Source organism: Fukomys damarensis, unplaced genomic scaffold, assembly GCF_012274545.1.
Source record: "Fukomys damarensis isolate Sample0158 unplaced genomic scaffold, DMR_v1.0_HiC HiC_scaffold_39, whole genome shotgun sequence".
Taxonomy (NCBI): domain Eukaryota; kingdom Metazoa; phylum Chordata; class Mammalia; order Rodentia; family Bathyergidae; genus Fukomys; species Fukomys damarensis.
Genome location: NW_022900951.1, coordinates 60,704,004 through 60,711,232, shown reverse-complemented (window position 1 = coordinate 60,711,232; position 7,229 = coordinate 60,704,004). Strand labels below are relative to the sequence as shown.

At 38.3% G+C, this 7,229-nt stretch overlaps 1 pseudogene; it reads left to right on the top strand.

Moving 5' to 3' along the window:
- The first annotated feature begins 1,510 nt into the window (after positions 1-1,510).
- On the top strand, positions 1,511-2,301 carry LOC104876785 (annotated as a pseudogene).
- Positions 2,302-7,229: the final 4,928 nt, after the last annotated feature.

Below are 7,229 nucleotides of genomic sequence, written 5' to 3'. Positions count from 1 at the left end.
CTTATTTTCAAATAGACTTTGCTTTCTTATATTTCTAAATAAAATGATATTTAGAGAAGGGGCACGGATTAACATAAAAAATTTAATATTTGTCAAAAAAACCAGCCTTCTCTGGGATAAGATTTTGTACTTGGTTTGTTCTGTGTTAGGATGCCTCCTCAAATTGGGCTAAAATTAAGCCAGCTTAAAATTCTGCTTAATAAGCTAAATTTTTTTCCCAAAGATGGCCAATTAAAAATAGGAAAGAGAGGGCCAGGGATTTAGCTCTGTGGTGCCGGTGTTGCCTGCCTTGCAAGTATTGGGTCCTGAGTTCACTCCCTGGTACAAACAACAACAACAACAACAAAACAAAAGAAAAGGGGGGAAAGAGAGCTATAGTACAGAACTCAGTAAGAGTTTATAAAAATTGTAAAAGATGATTAAAATGTCATACAAGTAGTTTTGAGAAGAAATTTAACTTGTAAAAGATTTTATTTGTGATTGAGTTGACGAAAATTATTTGTGAGCTTTTGGAGCGTTGCAATAGATATCAAATATATGTTGGTGAATTCTTTGGTTGAAGTATACTGTACAATCTCTGTTTTACTCTTGTTGGTTTTGCTTTTCTTTGTAAAATTTGCTTAATATTCTAAAATATCACTTCTAACAAAATATTTTGGTCCAGTGTTTTCTGATGTAAGATTTTGCCTATAAAACAGATACGATTGAACTTAACAATGGATTCCAGGTAAGGTTGGCCTAAGAACCACTCTTAAAACTCTTTTGTTGCTCAAATTTGGATAAAGAGGTTACAGCACTGACTCTCAATACTAATGCAGACACCCATTGCTATAAGAGGTAACTGTCCTGTGATCTCAATTTATATCTTATAGTGCTCTCAATATCTGGTGAAAATTGCAGAAGCCAAAGTACAAATCCATTATTCCCACTTTAAGATTGGGGAATTGGGGGACTTGAGAGGTGGGAAACTCTGCTTTGGGAGGGTGGCGGCAGGAACGCAGTGGCTGGGGAGAGGAGGTGGAGTAGGCTGGGACTGCGCCAGGGGTAGCTCAGTGGGAAGAGCAGGTACCCAGCCAGCTCCGCTGACTGCCTGTGCGCGCATCTCGGTGCTGCAGCTCCGCGCCTTCTGCCCTCGTCTGGGGTCCGCGGCCTGGGCTCGGAGGAGAAGGTGGAGCGCTGAGCCACTGGTTCTGTGCACCTGTGTAGATAGAATCAACCTTCTTAGCTCATTGGCACTTTCCCCCCTCCTTAAATTGACTGTTACCACAGAATACTCAACAATCAAAGAAACCTTTACAAATGGAAAAGACCTTTGGGGAATTTTCTTGGTCTCAACAAATTAACCCAATTAACTGAGGAGGCAGGAGATATAGATTCTCTTGCACATTAATTCCCCAGTATCTGGAATAGAATGGAAAATTATTAGGTCTGGGCTCCCTTGAGACTCTTTGGAATTTGTATGGTGTCATCTTTTGGCACTTAGTCTGGAGTGTGAAGATTGGTGCCTAAAATGGAAGTGGATATAAATGGAAAGTCTAGAAGTACCCTGACCACCTTGCCTCTGCCTGTGGCTGAGGTCAGCTCTCCGGGAAAAGCAGAGGCAGAGAAGTCCCGCTGCTCTAGCCCGCCCTGCTCACCCATGGGTCCGACTGTGTCAGGCTACCAGATCCTGCACACGGACTCTAAATATTTGGTTGGCTTCACAACTGGTGAGGAACTCCTGAAATTAGCCCAGTAGTGCACTGGAGGTGAAGAGTTCAAAGGAGAAGCCATGCCTACCTTGCTCTCTAAATGTCTGGATGCCGGACTTGGCATTTCTCTCGCTTGTAGAAAACCCGAAGTAGGTACTACCAGCCATAGGAGAGTCCAGCTGTCAATGGCCAGAGGCAAAGGCCAATGCCCAGCTCAGGAGACAAGTGCACTAAGTCCTTACCTTATGAACCTTATAAGGCTCTCCACGGACCCTTGCCTCTATGTCTTAAAGGTAAGAGAGCTCACTCCAAATCTCTGGACTACCTCAATCTAGATAAAATGAATATCAAGGAGCCACCCGACACAGAATTGCTACAGTACCAGCTTTAAAACCTAACCCCTCAAGGGAACTATTTGCTAGAAATAACACATGAGTGACTCGCATTTCTTAAACTACTTTAGGTCAGCCTCCACTTGGCTGGAGAAAACCCACTGTTGTACTCTGTACATGGCTCTTCACATTATAGATGGTCATATCAGCTAAGTGTTCCTAGAACATAAAAACTGGATCAAATTTTGAATACAGGAATGAAATCACAGGTACTTGGGAAGGGGGATATCACGCAACTGCAAAGAAAACAGAATGTTGATCATTAGTTTGTATAGTTCTTTAGCTAGGAAAAAAGGCTTTGATATGGTAATTTCATCTTTACTGATTCCTACCCTCAAATTGGGAATGTTGTCTACTTGGCAGTTGCTGACTTGGTATGATTCACTAGAAATTTATATCTTAAGTACACAAGTACTTCTTAAATTTCTGTATTTTACTATAAAATGTATGTAATGATTTGTTTTATGAAATTTAGAACTTGAACATTGCTGAATTGGACCACGTTTTATTTTTAAATATTAGGTTTAAATATTTTATAACTGGTTTTGCACTGAAAAAAGTTAACATTTCAGATTAAGAGAATAACCTTTCTTCACTTGCTGCAATGATATTGAGCAATGAATTTTTTATTTCCACGTGGAAAGTTATTGATCTCTATGGCTGTAAAATATTTCTTTATAGCATTATTATTATTATTATTATTATTATTATTATTATTATTATTATTATGTACCAGGGATCTAACTCAGGTCCTTGTGTTTGCAAGGTATGTGGTGAAACCACTGAGCTAAATTCCTGGCCCTCTTTACAGCATTATAAAAGTGTGGCTTAATAAAATTAAATTTGGCATACAAAGTATTTATTTTACAATGGGGGGGAGCTTTTCCAGAAAGTTTCCAATATGAAGTTTTCATGAGTTGAAAAAGTTTCCTTAGTGCTTATTTTCTAATTCTAAATTGATATGGGGGCCGTGGATTTAACTCAGTGGTTCCACTACCTGTCCCGCAAGTGCAAGGTCCCAAGTTCCATCCCTGGTACAAAACCCCCCCAAAACAAAAAAACCCACTTCTTTATTTTTGCCGGGTGTGGTGGTACACACCTGTAATACCAGCACTCGGGAGGCTGATGCAGGAGGATCACTGTGAGTTCAAGACCAGCCTGGGCTACATAGTAAGTTCTAGGTCAGTCTCAACTACATAGTGAGACACTGTCTCAAAAAACCAATAAATAAATAAATAAATAAATAAATAAGTTAATTAATTAGAAAACAACAAAATTCATATGGAACTTTAAAATGGAACAGATCCTTTTAATTGTGAATTATAGGAATAATGATATTTGCATCTGAATTTTCTGTTAAGTGAACAGAACTTTAATAGAGGATTTCATGATTTCTACTATTGCATGCCTAAACTATGTATGACATGATCCCATTCAGCATGGCTTTGGGTCATTCCAGTTTCAGTTCTGTACAACACAGCACTCTTTCATTTTCCAATGTCTAGGGTTAGTGTGGAAGCCTAAGGTGCTTCTACAATTTTAATGGATTAAACCCAGATTAATTAACAATTTATGTGAATTGCACTGGTTTAATTTGTTGCTAAAGAAATAATGCCCTGGCTTTAGTAACAATACAGCTCAACTATTCTTGAATATATTTTGAAAAAATAAAAGATGTAACTTACCTTTTGCAAACATTTCTATTTTCTTTTTTTTAATTTTTTAAGGTGCAGTTTATTACTGATTTGGCATCTTTGGCAACACAGAATTGCATTTTATGTTTTATTTTAGGGGCTCAGAGTTTCTTAGTTATTAGCAACCTTGCTTATAAAATAAGAACACATTTAATTAACAAGTGCATTGTTCCTGGTACAATTGTGATTTTCCTTTAGCCAGAATCAGTGGCAAACTGTAGAGCACAATATGTATTAGGAAACCCTAGAACTCTTAATCAATGCTTATTATACTTTCACTAAGGCATACCATGTGAAAGAGCCTTGGAGAGTTTGCTGGGATTATACTAAGTTGATCAGATTTCTTGGAGGGCTGGAAATTTTCAGCTGTTGTATATTTTAAAGTAAACTTCACCTTTGTAACATATTGGAGTGATGAATGATCACTAAGATTAACTATATCTAGACAGTTATTAGTTTGACAAGAAATAGAAAATTGTCAGATGCCAAAGAATTGGGATTTTTGTGTTTAATGATTAATCACTATTATTTATTGATAATTTACCCACGGAACTGTATTATTTATAACTATGAAATAAAAGGGTGATGTAAAAAAAAGAAGACTTGAGGAATTGGCTTCTGGGTGCTCAACAACTGAGTCTTGGAGGCCAAAGCTAAGAATATAGGACAGCCAATACTTTGGTCATCAGCTTGCAAGGTGGGCCATGACTAAAGGGATAATGGACCCCTTTATGTGGGCCCTGAAACTCTGTTGAGACTCCTGACCTCCAAATCAGGGGGATAATGAACACCCTAGATACTTGGAGCACCAAGTGCATGAAAAGAGTGAGTCATTGGAGAAGGGAGTTTCCCCAGTGCTTTCAAAGAAAGTCAAGTAGAAATAAAAAAGAAAAGAAAGTCAAGTTGTCAGTGAGACCCTTACCCTTCCTGGTGGATGGCACAACTAATAAAGGGACAAGACTGAAGGAGCCAAGAGTTGCCTCACAAAACCTTAATAGTAACACCTCAGGTGTCTTAGCTAACCTCAATAGTTGGAAGGGAAAGGTTTATTTGTGGCTTACATAAGGGCTACCAACTTGGTCTTGAAGACCCAGCAGAGAAGTATAACCAAAGACAAATATAATAATGAAGGTGGAAGAAAAGTCCAAGAAGAGATCATTCATGGACAATTAAAAGAGAACGACTGTGATTCTTTTCTTTTTTCTTTTTTTCAAAATGAGGGGGAATATTTTTATTTTATTTTTTTCAGCTTTAATTGAGTTTATTGGTACATTTTAGGGATACATTCATTGTTGGGATCTTGTACCTCTACATGACAAGTCTTGGTTCTCATTTTTCCCCTTGTCCCTGCCCTACCTTCACCCCCTCCTCCCCTCCCCATCTACAACCATTTTATTTCCATCTTTTCATTATCTCATATTTTTTTCTTTTCCCTTTTTACCCTTCCCCTACCCATCCCACCTTCCCTACACCTTTAGCTCCTTTCTCCCATTTCTCAATGTCAGTAATCTTATTAGGATCTTCTGTATTATTGCAGATTATTCACACCAGAGAATCTATTCAGTATTTGCACTTCTGTGCCTTATTTCACTTAGGAGTGATTCTTTTCACTAGTATCATCTTACACAAATAACTGGAGCCAAGAGGTTGCAAAGGAATGGTCCTTATGCATGATTGTCTGATAATATCTGGCAAACTGGTAGTGGTGGTACATACCTGTAATCCTGAGGCAGGAGGATCATGAGTTCAAGGCTAGCCTGAGCTACACGGTGAGCTCAAGGCTGGCCTGGACTACATAGCAAGACCCTGTCTTAGGAGAAAGAAAAGAGAAGAGAAAAGTAAAAAAAAAAAAAAAAGATTGCTCCAGGTCACAAACTTACACCAAGAGTACGATAGCTTTACATGCAAAAATATATAAGGACAGCTGCCTGGCAACTGCCTGTTCAAACTCAAACTGATGCCACTTTTATTGTTAATCATTGTGACCAAGAATTATTTTTATTTTTATTTTTGGCAGGTATGGAATGACTCATCATTATATCCTGTCACTATTATTTAGTGGTTATAATTAACAGATAATATGTATAATTTCAGTTTCTTTCAGTTTCAAGGGAGAGAAGCCCCTAAAAGATGGGTCACTGATTATAATTTAAAGCATAGAGAAAAGAAAGATGAAATTCCTAGAGCTTTCAGTGAAGAAAATGAAATAGAGATAGAGCTAGACTGGATCTGAGTTGGGACTCCAAATACTGTGCCAGCTGTTGTAAGATCTACTGAAAACATGACCATGGTGCATATATTTAATCTCACCACCTTGAGGAGCTGAGGTAGGAGGATCAGAAGTTCCACGCAAGTCTGAACAACTTAGTGAAATGCTTTGTAGCTCAATGGTAGAGCACCTGCCTAGCGTGTGCAAAGTTCTGAGATCCCTAGTATTCAAACAACCAACCAAACAAACAAACAGCAGAAAGAAAGTCATCAATGGCCACAGTTTCCTTGTAGAAAAGCTGAAATATCCCAGAAGTTTCTAGCAACATCTGTGGCATCTTAACTAGCATAAAGGATAACAAGCCTGCCAAAGTGGTCTCAGGGACCTTTGAGCTGGGCCTCTCTACATCTTTTAGTGCTCACCAAGTACTCTAGGTCTAATGTGACTCCCAAAAGGCTTCATCAGGGGGCGTTAAAAAAACCTCACTTATGTTAATAAATCCATGTAATGACTGAAGGGTTGATTATGAGTGTAGTAAGTTCCCTGGCCCACTCTTCTACCGCACATTTAGCAGTTAAAGAAATATGATTGCTGTTTTTTTGTTGTTATTGTTGTTTGAAACAGGGTCTCACCGTGTAGTGGAGACTGACCTGGCACTCACTATGTAGCCCAGGCTGGTCTCAAACTAACAGCAATCCTCCTGCCTCAGCCTCCCGAGTGCTGGGATTACAGGCATGTGCCACCACAGCTGGTGATTGCTGTTTTTTTATTCATTAATTTTATAGGTACATTTCAGAGATACAATATGCTGATATTCATTATTGGGAATTTGTACCTTTACATAATGTATCTTGATTCTTAGTTTTCCCCCATTCCTCTGCCTTTCCTTCAATCCCTCCACTCCTCCCTATTTATAAAGACTTTTAATTTTTTCCTTTTCTCATATTTATTCCTTTACTGCTCTTACTTCTCCTTCCTCTTTGGACCTTTTCTTCTCATTTCACATTATCTTTTATACAGTTTGATCCTTATTTACACTTTCAGTTTCTCACACCAGAGAAACTATTCAGTATTTACACATCTGTGTCCTATTTATTTCATTTAAGCGTATGGCCTCAATGTGTGCATCCAATTCAATACAATCCCAATTGAAATTCCATCAACATACTTCACAGACCTTGAGAAAATAATTCAAAAATTAATTTGGAACAAGAAGAGACCTAAATAGCAAAAGCAATTCTAG